This window comes from Bombus terrestris, chromosome 18 (assembly GCF_910591885.1).
Source record: "Bombus terrestris chromosome 18, iyBomTerr1.2, whole genome shotgun sequence".
NCBI classification, from domain to species: Eukaryota; Metazoa; Arthropoda; class Insecta; order Hymenoptera; family Apidae; genus Bombus; species Bombus terrestris.
The window spans coordinates 752547-768660 of NC_063286.1; positions in this window are offsets into that span (position 1 = coordinate 752547).

Below are 16114 nucleotides of genomic sequence, written 5' to 3' on the forward strand. Positions count from 1 at the left end.
ACGTTATTACGTAATAGTATATAACGTTATACGTTATATAGTAATAGTATATAACGTTATACGTTATATAGTAATATTATATAACGTTATGCGTTATATAGTAATAGTATATAACGTTATACGTTATATAGTAATAGTATATAACGTTATACGTTATATAGTAATAGTATATAACGTTATACGTTATATAGTAATAGTATATAACATTATACGTTAATACGTAATAGTATATATCGTTATACGTTATATAGTAATAGTATATAACGTTATACGTTATATAGTAATATTATATAACGTTATGGGTTATATAGTAATAGTATATATCGTTATACGTTATATAGTAATAGTATATAACGTTATGCGTTATATAGTAATAGTATATAACGTTCTACGTTATATAGTAATAGTATATAACGTTATACGTTATATAGTAATAGTATATAACGTTATACGATAGTACGTAATAATATACAACGTTATACGTGATATGGCAATACTATATAACGTTATACGTTATATAGTATAAGTATATAACGTTATACGTTATATAGTAATAGTATATAACGTTATACGTTATATAGTATAAGTATATAACGTTATACGTTATATAGTAATAGTATATAACGTTATACGTTATATAGTAATAGTATATAACGTTATACGTTATATAGTATAAGTATATAACGTTATACGTTATATAGTAATAGTATATAACGTTATACGTTATATAGTATAAGTATATAACGTTATACGTTATATAGTAATAGTATATAACGTTATACGTTATATAGTATAAGTATATAACGTTATAAGTTATATAGGAATAGTATATAACGTTATACGTTATATAGTATAAGTATATAACGCTATACGTTATATAGTAATAGTATATAACGTTATACGTTATATAGTAATAGTATATAACGTTATACGATAGTACGTAATAATATACAACGTTATACGTGATATGGCAATACTATATAACGTTATACGTTATTACGTAATAGTATATAACGTTATACGTTATATAGTAATAGTATATAACGTTAAACGTTATATAGTAATAGTATATAACGTTATACGTTATATAGTAAAAGTATATAACGTTATACGTTATATAGTAATAGTATATAACGTTATACGTTATATAGTAATATTATATAACGTTATGCGTTATATAGCAATAGTATATAACGTTATACGTTATCTAGTAATAGTATATAACGTTATGCGTTATATAGTAATAGTATATAAGGTTATACGATAGTATGGAATAGTATATATCGTTATACGTTATATAGTAATAGTATATAACGTTATACGTTATATAGTAATAGTATATAACGTTCTACGTTATATAGTAATAGTATATAACGTTATACGTTATATAGTAATAGTATATAACGTTATACGTTATATAGTAATAGTATATAACGTTATACGTTATATAGTAATAGTATATAACGTTATACGTTAGTACGTAATAATATACAACGTTATACGTGATATGGTAATACTATATAACGTTATACGCTATTACGTAATAGTATATAACGTTATACGTTAATACGTAATAGTATATATCGTTATACGTTATATAGTAATAGTATATAGCGATATACGTTATATAGTAATGGTATATAACGTTATGCGTTATATAGTAATAGTATATAACGTTATACGTTATATAGTAATAGTATATAACGTTATACGTTATATAGTAATAGTATATAACGTTATACGTTATATAGTAATAGTATATAACGTTATACGTTATATAGTAATAGAATATAACGTTATACGTTATATAGTAATAGTGTATAACGTTATACGTTAGTACGTAATAATATACAACGTTATACGTGATATGGCAATACTATATAACGTTATACGTTATTACGTAATAGTATATAACGTTATACGTTATATAGTAATAGTATATAACGTTATACGTTATATAGTAATATTATATAACGTTATGCGTTATATAGTAATAGTATATAACGTTATACGTTATATAGTAATAGTATATAACGTTATACGTTATATAGTAATAGTATATAACGTTATACGTTATATAGTAATAGTATATAACATTATACGTTAATACGTAATAGTATATATCGTTATACGTTATATAGTAATAGTATATAACGTTATACGTTATATAGTAATATTATATAACGTTATGGGTTATATAGTAATAGTATATATCGTTATACGTTATATAGTAATAGTATATAACGTTATGCGTTATATAGTAATAGTATATAACGTTCTACGTTATATAGTAATAGTATATAACGTTATACGTTATATAGTAATAGTATATAACGTTATACGATAGTACGTAATAATATACAACGTTATACGTGATATGGCAATACTATATAACGTTATACGTTATTACGTAATAGTATATAACGTTATACGTTATTACGTAATAGTATACAACGTTATACGTGATATGGTAAAACTATATAACGTTATACGTTAATACGTAATAGTATATATCGTTATACGTTATATAGTAATAGTATATAACGTTATACGTTATATAGTAATAGTATATAACGTTATACGTTATATAGTAATATTATATAACGTTATGCGTTATATAGTAATAGCATATAACGTTATACGTTATATAGTATAAGTATATAACGTTATACGTTATATAGTAATAGTATATAACGTTATATGTTATATGGTAATAGTATATAACGTTCTACGTTATATAGTAATAGTATATAACGTTATACGTTATATAGTAATAGTATATAACGTTATACGTTAGTACGTAATAATATACAACGTTGTACGTGATATGGTAATACTATATAACGTTATACGCTATTACGTAATAGTATATAACGTTATACGTTAATACGTAATAGTATATATCGTTATACGTTATATAGTAGTAGTATATAGCGTTATACGTTATATAGTAATATTATATAACGTTATGCGTTATATAGTAATAGTATATAACGTTATACGATAGTATGGAATAGTATATATCGTTATACGTTATATAGTAATAGTATATAACGTTATACGTTATATAGTAATAGTATATAACGTTATACGTTATATAGTAATAGTATATAACGTTATACGTTACATAGTAATAGTATATAACGTTATACGTTATATAGTAATAGTATATAACGTTATACGTTATATAGTAATAGTATATAACGTTATACGTTATATAGTAATATTATATAACGTTATGCGTTATATAGCAATAGTATATAACGTTATACGTTATCTAGTAATAGTATATAACGTTATGCGTTATATAGTAATAGTATATAACGTTATACGATAGTATGGAATAGTATATATCGTTATACGTTATATAGTAATAGTATATAACGTTATACGTTATATAGTAATATTATATAACGTTATGCGTTATATAGTAATAGTATATAACGTTATACGTTATATAGTAATAGTATATAGCGATATACGTTATATAGTAATAGTATATAACGTTATACGTTAGTACGTAATAGTATATAACGTTATGCGTTATATAGTAATAGTATATAACGTTATACGTTATATAGTAATAGTATATAGCGATATACGTTATATAGTAATAGTATATAACGTTATACGTTAGTACGTAATAGTATATAACGTTATACGTTATATGGTAATACTATACAACGTTATACGTTATATAGTAATAGTATATAACGTTATACGTTATATAGTAATAGTATATAACGTTATACGTTATATAGTAATAGTATATAGCGATATACGTTATATAGTAATAGTATATAACGTTATACGTTAGTACGTAATAGTATATAACGTTATACGTTAATACGTAATAGTATATATCGTTATACGTTATATAGTAATAGTATATAACGTTATGCGTTATATAGTAATAGTATATAACGTTATACGATAGTACGGAATAGTATATATCGTTATACGTTATATAGTAATAGTATATAACGTTATACGTTATATAGTAATAGTATATAACGTTCTACGTTATATAGTAATCGTATATAACGTTATACGTTATATAGTAATAGTATATAACGTTATAAGTTATATAGTAATAGTATATAACTTTATACGTTAGTACGTAATAATATACAACGTTATACGTGATATGGCAATACTATATAACATTATACGTTATTACGTAATAGTATCTAACGTTATACGTTATTACGTAATAGTATACAACGTTATACGTGATATGGTAATACTATATAACGTTATACGCTATTACGTAATAGTATATAACGTTATACGTTAATACGTAATAGCATATATCGTTATACGTTATATAGTAATAGTATATAACGTTATACGTTATATAGTAATAGTGTATAACGTTACACGTTATATAGTAATAGTATATAACGTTATACGTTATATAGTAATAGTATATAGCGTTATACGTTATATAGTAATAGTATATAACGTTATGCGTTATATATTAATAGTATATAACGTTATACGATAGTACGTAATAGTATATATCGTTATACGTTATATAGTAATAGTATATAACGTTATACGTTATATAGTAATAGTATATAACGTTATACGTTATATAGTAATAGTATATAACGTTATACGTTAGTACGTAATAATATACAACGATATACGTGATATGGTAATACTATATAACGTTATACGCTATTACGTAATAGTATCTAACGTTATACGTTATTACGTAATAGTATACAACGTTATACGTGATATGGTAATACTATATAACGTTATACGTTAGTACGTAATAATATACAACGATATACGTGATATGGTAATACTATATATCGTTATACGCTATTACGTAATAGTATCTAACGTTATGCGTTAATACGTAATAGTATATATCGTTATACGTTATATAGTAATAGTATATGACGTTATACGTTATATAGTAATAGTATATAACGTTATACGTTAGTACGTAATAATATACAACGTTATACGTGATATGGCAATACTATATAACATTATACGTTATTACGTAATAGTATCTAACGTTATACGTTATTACGTAATAGTATACAACGTTATACGTGATATGGTAATACTATATAACGTTATACGCTATTACGTAATAGTATATAACGTTATACGTTATATAGTAATAGTATATATCGTTATACGTTATATAGTAATAGTATATAACGTTATGCGTTATGTAGTAATAGTATATAACGTTATACGTTATATAGTAATAGTATATAACGTTATACGTTATATAGTAATAGTATATAATGTTATACGTTATATAGTAATAGTATATAACGTTATACGTTAGTACGTAATAGTATATAACGTTATACGTTATATGGTAATACTATACAACGTTATACGTTATATAGTAATATTATATAAAGTTATGCGTTATATAGTAATAGTATATAACGTTATACGTTAGTACGTAATAATATACAACGATATACGTGATATGGTAATACTATATAACGTTATACGCTATTACGTAATAGTATCTAACGTTATACGTTATTACGTAATAGTATACAACGTTATACGTGATATGGTAATACTATATAACGTTATACGTTAGTACGTAATAATATACAACGATATACGTGATATGGTAATACTATATAACGTTATACGCTATTACGTAATAGTATCTAACGTTATACGTTATATAGTAATAGTATATAACGTTATACGTTATATAGTAATATTATATAACGTTATGCGTTATATAGTAATAGTATATAACGTTATACGTTATATAGTAATAGTATATAACGTTATGCGTTATATAGTAATAGTATATATCGTTATACGTTATATAGTAATAGTATATAACGTTATACGTTATATAGTATAAGTATATAACGTTATACGTTATATAGTAATAGTATATAACGTTATACGTTATATAGTATAGGTATATAACGTAATACGTTATATAGTAATACTATATAACGTTATACGCTATTACGTAATAGTATCTAACGTTATACGTTATATAGTAATAGTATATAACGTTATACGTTATATAGTAATATTATATAACGTTATGCGTTATATAGTAATAGTATATAACGTTATACGTTATATAGTAATAGTATATAACGTTATACGTTATATAGTAATAGTGTATAACGTTACACGTTATATAGTAATAGTATATAACGTTATACGTTATATAGTAATAGTATATAGCGTTATACGTTATATAGTAATATTATATAACGTTATGCGTTATATATTAATAGTATATAACGTTATACGATAGTACGTAATAGTATATATCGTTATACGTTATATAGTAATAGTATATAACGTTATACGTTATATAGTAATAGTATATAACGTTATACGTTATATAGTAATAGTATATAACGTTATACGTTAGTACGTAATAATATACAACGATATACGTGATATGGTAATACTATATAACGTTATACGCTATTACGTAATAGTATCTAACGTTATACGTTATTACGTAATAGTATACAACGTTATACGTGATATGGTAATACTATATAACGTTATACGTTAGTACGTAATAATATACAACGATATACGTGATATGGTAATACTATATATCGTTATACGCTATTACGTAATAGTATCTAACGTTATACGTTAATACGTAATAGTATATATCGTTATACGTTATATAGTAATAGTATATGACGTTATACGTTATATAGTAATAGTATATAACGTTATACGTTAGTACGTAATAATATACAACGTTATACGTGATATGGCAATACTATATAACATTATACGTTATTACGTAATAGTATCTAACGTTATACGTTATTACGTAATAGTATACAACGTTATACGTGATATGGTAATACTATATAACGTTATACGCTATTACGTAATAGTATATAACGTTATACGTTATATAGTAATAGTATATATCGTTATACGTTATATAGTAATAGTATATAACGTTATGCGTTATGTAGTAATAGTATATAACGTTATACGTTATATAGTAATAGTATATAACGTTATACGTTATATAGTAATAGTATATAATGTTATACGTTATATAGTAATAGTATATAACGTTATACGTTAGTACGTAATAGTATATAACGTTATACGTTATATGGTAATACTATACAACGTTATACGTTATATAGTAATATTATATAACGTTATGCGTTATATAGTAATAGTATATAACGTTATACGTTAGTACGTAATAATATACAACGATATACGTGATATGGTAATACTATATAACGTTATACGCTATTACGTAATAGTATCTAACGTTATACGTTATTACGTAATAGTATACAACGTTATACGTGATATGGTAATACTATATAACGTTATACGTTAGTACGTAATAATATACAACGATATACGTGATATGGTAATACTATATAACGTTATACGCTATTACGTAATAGTATCTAACGTTATACGTTATATAGTAATAGTATATAACGTTATACGTTATATAGTAATATTATATAACGTTATGCGTTATATAGTAATAGTATATAACGTTATACGTTATATAGTAATAGTATATAACGTTATGCGTTATATAGTAATAGTATATATCGTTATACGTTATATAGTAATAGTATATAACGTTATACGTTATATAGTATAAGTATATAACGTTATACGTTATATAGTAATAGTATATAACGTTATACGTTATATAGTATAGGTATATAACGTAATACGTTATATAGTAATACTATATAACGTTATACGCTATTACGTAATAGTATCTAACGTTATACGTTATATAGTAATAGTATATAACGTTATACGTTATATAGTAATATTATATAACGTTATGCGTTATATAGTAATAGTATATAACGTTATACGTTATATAGTAATAGTATATAACGTTATGCGTTATATAGTAATAGTATATATCGTTATACGTTATATAGTAATAGTGTATAACGTTATACGTTATATAGTAATAGTATATAACGTTATACGTTATATAGTAATAGTATATAACGTTATACGTTATATAGTAATATTATATAACGTTATGCGTTATATAGTAATAGTATATAACGTTATACGATAGTACGTAATAGTATATATCGTTATACGTTATATAGTAATAGTATATAACGTTATACGTTATATAGTAATAGTATATAACGTTATACGTTATATAGTAATAGTATATAACGTTATACGTTAGTACGTAATAATATACAACGATATACGTGGTATGGTAATACTATATAACGTTATACGCTATCACGTAATAGTATCTAACGTTATACGTTATATAGTAATAGTGTATAACGTTATACGTTATATAGTAATAGTATATAGCGATATACGTTATATAGTAATAGTATAAAACGTTATACGTTAGTACGTAATATTATATAACGTTATACGTTATATGGTAATACTATACAACGTTATACGTTATATAGTAACATTATATAACGTTATGCGTTATATAGTAATAGTATATAACGTTATACGATAGTACGTAATGGTATATAACGTTATACGTGTTATGGTAATACTATATAACGTTATACGCTATTACGTATTAGTATATAACGTTATACGTTAATACATAATAGTATATATCGTTATACGTTATATAGTAATAGTATATAGCGATATACGTTATATAGTAATAGTATATAACGTTATACGTTAGTACGTAATAGTATATAACGTTATACGTTAATACGTAATGGTATATATCGTTATACGTTATATAGTAACAGTATATAACGTTATACGTTATATAGTAATAGTATATAACGTTATACGTTATATAGTATAAGTATATAACGTTATACGTTATATAGTAATAGTATATAACGTTATACGTTATACAGTAATATTATATAACGTTATGCGTTATATAGTAATAGTATATAACGTTATACGTTATATAGTATAAGTATATAACGTTATACGTTATATAGTAATAGTATATAACGTTATACGTTATATAGTAATAGTATATAACGTTATACGTTATAGAGTAATAGTATATAACGTTATACGTTATGTAGTAATAGTATATAACGTTATACGATAGTACGTAATAGTATATAACGTTATACATGATATGGTAATACTATATAACGTTATACGCTATTACGTAATAGTATATAACGTTATACGTTAATACGTAATAGTATATATCGTTATACGTTATATAGTAATAGTATATAGCGATATACGTTATATAGTAATAGTATATAACGTTATACGTTAGTACGTAATAGTATATAACGTTATACGTTATATGGTAATACTATACAACGTTATACGTTATATAGTAATATTATATAGCGTTATGCGTTATATAGTAATAGTATAAAACGTTATACGATAGTACGTAATGTTATATAACGTTATACGTGATATGGTAATACTATATAACGTTATACGCTATTACGTAATAGTATATAACGTTATACGTTAATACGTAATAGTATATATCGTTATACGTTATATAGTAATAGTATATAGCGATATACGTTATATAGTAATAGTATATAACGTTATACGTTAGTACGTAATAGTATATAACGTTATACGTTAATACGTAATAGTATATATCGTTATACGTTATATAGTAACAGTATGTAACGTTACACGTTATATAGTAATAGTATATAACGTTATACGTTATATAGTAATATTATATAACGTTATGCGTTATATAGTAATAGCATAGAACGTTATACGTTATATAGTAATTGTATATAACCTTATACGTTATATAGTAATAGTATATAACGTTATACGTTAGTACGTAATAATATACAACGTTATGCGTGATATGGCGATACTATATAACGTTATACGTTATTACGTAATAGTATATAACGTTATACGTTATTACGTAATAGTATACAACGTTATACGTGATATGGTAAAACTATATAACGTTATACGTTAATACGTAATAGTATATATCGTTATACGTTATATAGTAATAGTATATAACGTTATACGTTATATAGTAATAGTATATAACGTTATACGTTATATAGTAATAGAATATAACGTTATACGTTATATAGTAATAGTATATAACGTTATACGTTAGTACGTAATAATATACAACGTTATACGTTATATAGTAATAGTATATAACGTTATACGTTATATAGTAATAGTATATAACGTTATACGTTATATAGTAATAGTATATAACGTTATACGTTATATAGTAATAGTATATAACGTTATACGTTATATAGTAATAGTATATAACGTTATACGTTATATAGTAATAGTATATAACGTTATACGTTATATAGTAATATTATATAACGTTATGCGTTATATAGTAATAGTATATAACGTTATACGTTATATAGTAATAGTATATAACGTTATGCGTTATATAGTAATAGTATATAACGTTATACGATAGTATGGAATAGTATATATCGTTATACGTTATATAGTAATAGTATATAACGTTATACGTTATATAGTAATAGTATATAACGTTATACGTTAATACGTAATAGTATATAACGTTATACGTTAATACGTAATAGTATATATCGTTATACGTTATATAGTAATAGTATAAAGCGATATACGTTATATAGTAATAGTATATAACGTTATACGTTAGTACGTAATAGTATATAACGTTATACGTTATATGGTAATACTATACAACGTTATACGTTATATAGTAATAGTATATAACGTTATACGTTATATAGTAATAGTATATAAGGTTATACGTGATGTGGTAAAACTATATAACGTTATGCGTTATATAGTAATAGTATATAACGTTATACGATAGTACGTAATGGTATATAACGTTATACGTGATATGGTAATACTATATAACGTTATACGCTATTACGTAATACTATATAACGTTGTACGTTAATACGTAATAGTATATATCGTTATACGTTATATAGTAATAGTATATAGCGATATACGTTATATAGTAATAGTATATAACGTTATGCGTTAGTACGTAATAGTATATAACGTTATACGTTAATACGCAATAGTATATATCGTTATACGTTATATAGTAACAGTATATAACGTTATACGTTATATAGTAATAGTATATAACGTTGTACGTTGTATAGTATAAGTATATAACGTTATACGTTATATAGTAATAGTATATAACGTTATACGTTATATAGTAATAGTATATAACGTTATACGTTATATAGTATAAGTATATAACGTTATACGTTATATAGTAATAGTATATAACGTTATACGTTATATAGTAATATTATATAACGTTATACGTTATATAGTAATATTATATAACGTTATACGTTATATAGTAATATTATATAACGTTATGCGTTATATAGTAATAGCATAGAACGTTATACGTTATATAGTAATTGTATATAACGTTATACGTTATATAGTAATAGTATATAACGTTATACGTTAGTACGTAATAATATACAACGTTATACGTGATATGGTAAAACTATATAACGTTATACGTTAATACGTAATAGTGTATATCGTTATACATTATATAGTAATAGTATATAACGTTATACGTTATATAGTAATAGTATATAACGTTATACGTTATATAGTAATAGTATATAACGTTATACGCTATATAGTAATAGTACATAACGTTATACGTTATATAGTAATAGTATATAACGTTATACGTTAGTACGCAATAATATACAACGTTATACGTGATATGGCAATACTATATAACGTTATACGTTATTACGTAATAGTATATAACGTTATACGTTATATAGTAATAGTATATAACGTTATACGTTATATAGTAATAGTATATAACGTTTTACGTTATATAGTAATAGTATATAACGTTATACGTTATATAGTAATAGTATATAACGTTATACGTTATATAGTAATATTATATAACGTTATGCGTTATGTGGTAATAGTATATAACGTTATACGTTATATAGTAATAGTATATAACGTTATGCGTTATATAGTAATAGCATATAACGTTATACGATAGCATGCAATAGTATATATCGTTATACGTTATATAGTAATAGTATATAACGTTATACGTTATATAGTAATAGTATATAACGTTATACGTTATATAGTAATAGTATATAATGTTATACGTTATTACGTAATAGTATAGAACGTTATACGTTATATAGTAATAGTATATAACGTTATATGTTATTACGTAATAGTATATAACGTTATGCGTTATATAGTAATAGTATATAACGTTATACGTTATATAGTAATAGTATATAACGTTATACGTTATATAGTAATAGTATATAACGTTATACGTTATATAGTAATATTATATAACGTTATGCGTTATATAGTAATAGTATATAACGTTATACGTTATATAGTAATAGTATATAACGTTATGCGTTATATACTAATAGTATATAACGTTATACGATAGTACGTAATAGAATATATCGTTATACGTTATATAGTAATAGTATATAACGTTATACGTTAGTACGTAATAATATACAACGTTATACGTGATATGGCAATACTATATAACGTTATACGTTAATACGTAATAGTATATATCGTTATACGTTATATAGTAATAGTATATAACGTTATACGTTATATAGTAATAGTATATAACGTTATACGTTATATAGTAATAGTATATAACGTTGTACGTTATATAGTAATATTATATAACGTTATGCGTTATATAGTAATAGTATATAACGTTATACGTTATATAGTAATAGTATATAACGTTATACGTTATATAGTAATAGTATATAACGTTATACGTTAGTACGTAATAATATACAACGTTATACGTGATATGGCAATACTATATAACGTTATACGTTATTACGTAATAGTATATAACGTTATACGTTATATAGTAATAGTATATAACGTTATACGTTATATGGTAATATTATATAACGTTATGCGTTATATAGTAATAGTATATAATGTTATACGTTATATAGTAATAGTATATAACGTTATACGTTATATAGTAATAGTATATAACGTTATACGTTATATGGTAATACTATACAACGTTATACGTTATATAGTAATAGTATATAACGTTATACGTTATATAGTAATATTATATAACGTTATGCGTTATATATAAATAGTATATAACGTTATACGTTATATAGTGATAGAATATAACGTTATGCGTTATATAGTAATAGTATATAACGTTATACGTTATATAGTAATAGTATATAACGTTATACGTTATATAGTAATAGTATATAACGTTATACGTTAGTACGTTATAATATACAACGTTATACGTGATATGGCAATACTATATAACATTATACGTGATTACGTAATAGTATCTAACGTTATACGTTATTACGTAATAGTATACAACGTTATACGTGATATGGTAATACTATATAACGTTATACGTTAGTACGTAATAATATACAACGTTATACGTGATATGGTAATACTATATAACGTTATAGACTATTACGTAATAGTATATAACGTTATACGTTAATACGTAATAGTATATATCGTTATACGTTATATAGTAATAGTATATAACGTTATACGTTATATAGTAATAGTGTATAACGTTATACGTTATATAGTAATAGTATATAACGTTATACGTTATATGGTAATACTATACAACGTTATACGTTATATAGTAATAGTATATAACGTTATACGTTATATAGTAATAGTATATAACGCTATACGTTATATAGTAATATTATATAACGTTATGCGTTATATAGTAATAGTATATAACGTTATACGTTATATAGTAATAGTATATAACGTTATGCGTTATATAGTAATAGTATGTCGGAGATGCAGAGACATCGAGCCTTTCTTTTGGAAGATTTCTCAATACTTGGGCTCGGGGTGACATAACTGGTCGCCGAACGTAGCCACGGTCACGGGATGAACGAAATTTTTTACAAAGGAGGTTCCAGTGTTAAGGGATACGCTGTATAAACAATCAAGTCTTGATCAGGAGCAATGCTGGTTTATGTGGAACTGCCTAGTTACGGCGCTTGGGAATTTGTTGATATTCCCGATCGATATGTATTTGATATATGTAACTGTATCTGTCTTTTATTTTGCAATCTCCTTGGAGAGTTTACTGTCATCGTCTTGGAGTCAGTCTTAGAGAAACCCTGTGCCAGAGTGAACGTGTCAGTGTGCTATCAAAAATATATTAAAACGTACAGAAAGTATCCCGTTGACCGTGGATTCGTTACAGAACCCAAGAATATTATTTAAAGCATTTGTTTACTTATTGTTTGTTATCTTAGTTAACCGATAAACTAATTATTTATCAAAGTTTGTAAAGAAATATAATTTTATGTAAATACAACCTTTATTGAACTTCATGATGGCAAATGCTAACGAAGAATCGTCTCGCGCTCGAAATCCAAGCGACAATTCGACATATATAATAATTCGACATATATTCGACATATATTCGTTATACGTTATATAGTAATAGTATATAACGTTATACGTTATGTATTAATAGTATATAACGTTATACGTTATATAGTAATAGTATATAACGTTATACGTTATATAGTAATAGTATATAATGTTATACGTTATATAGTAATAGTATATAACGTTATACGTTAATACGTAATAGTATATAACGTTATACGTTATATAGTAATAGTATATAACGTTATACGTTAGTACGTAATAATATACAACGTTATACGTGATATGGCAATACTATATAACGTTATACGTTATTACGTAATATTATATAACGTTATACGTTATATAGTAATAGTATATAACGTTATACGATAGTACGTAATAGTATATAACGTTATACGTGATATAGTAATAGTATATAACGTTATACGATAGTACGTAATAGTATATAACGTTATACGTGATATGGTAATACTATATAACGTTATACGCCATTACGTAATAGTATATAACGTTATACGTTATATAGTAATAGTATATAACGTTATACGTTATATAGTAATAGTATATAACGTTATACGTTATATAGTAATAGTATATAACGTTATACGTTAATACGTAATAGTATATATCGTTATACGTTATATAGTAATAGTATATAACGTTATACGTTATATAGTAATATTATATAAGGTTATGCGTTATATAGTAATAGTATATAACGTTATACGTTAGTACGTAATAATATACAACGTTATACGTGATATGGTAATACTATATAACGTTATACGCTATTACGTAATAGTATATAACGTTATACGTTAATACGTAATAGTATATATCGTTATACGTTATATAGTAATAGTATATAGCGATATACGTTATATAGTAATAGTATATAACGTTATACGTTATATAGTAATAGTATATAACGTTATACGTTATATAGTAATAGTATATAACGTTATACGTTATATAGTAATAGTATATAACGTTATACGTTATATAGTAATAGTATATAACGTTATACGTTAGTACGTAATAATATACAACGTTATACGTGATATGGCAATACTATATAACGTTATACGTTATTACGTAATAGTATATAACGTTATACGTTATATAGTAATAGTATATAGCGTTATACGTTATATAGTTATAGTATATAACGTTATACGTTATATAGTATAAGTATATAACGTTATACGTTATATAGTAATAGTATATAACGTTATACGATAGTACGTAATGGTATATAACGTTATACGTGATATGGTAATACTATATAACGTTATACGCTATTACGTAATAGTATATAACGTTATACGTTAATACGTAATAGTATATATCGTTACACGTTATATAGTAATAGTATATAGCGATATACGTTATATAGTAATAGTATATAACGTTATACGTTAGTACGTAATAGTATATAACGTTATACGTTAATACGTAATAGTATATATCGTTATACGTTATATAGTAACAGTATTTAACGTTATACGTTATATAGTATAGGTATATAACGTTATACGTTATATAGTAATAGTATATAACGTTATACGTTATATAGTAATAGTATATAACGTTATACGTTATATAGTAATAGTATATAACGTTATACGTTAGTACGTAATAATATACAACGTTATACGTGATATGGTAATACTATATA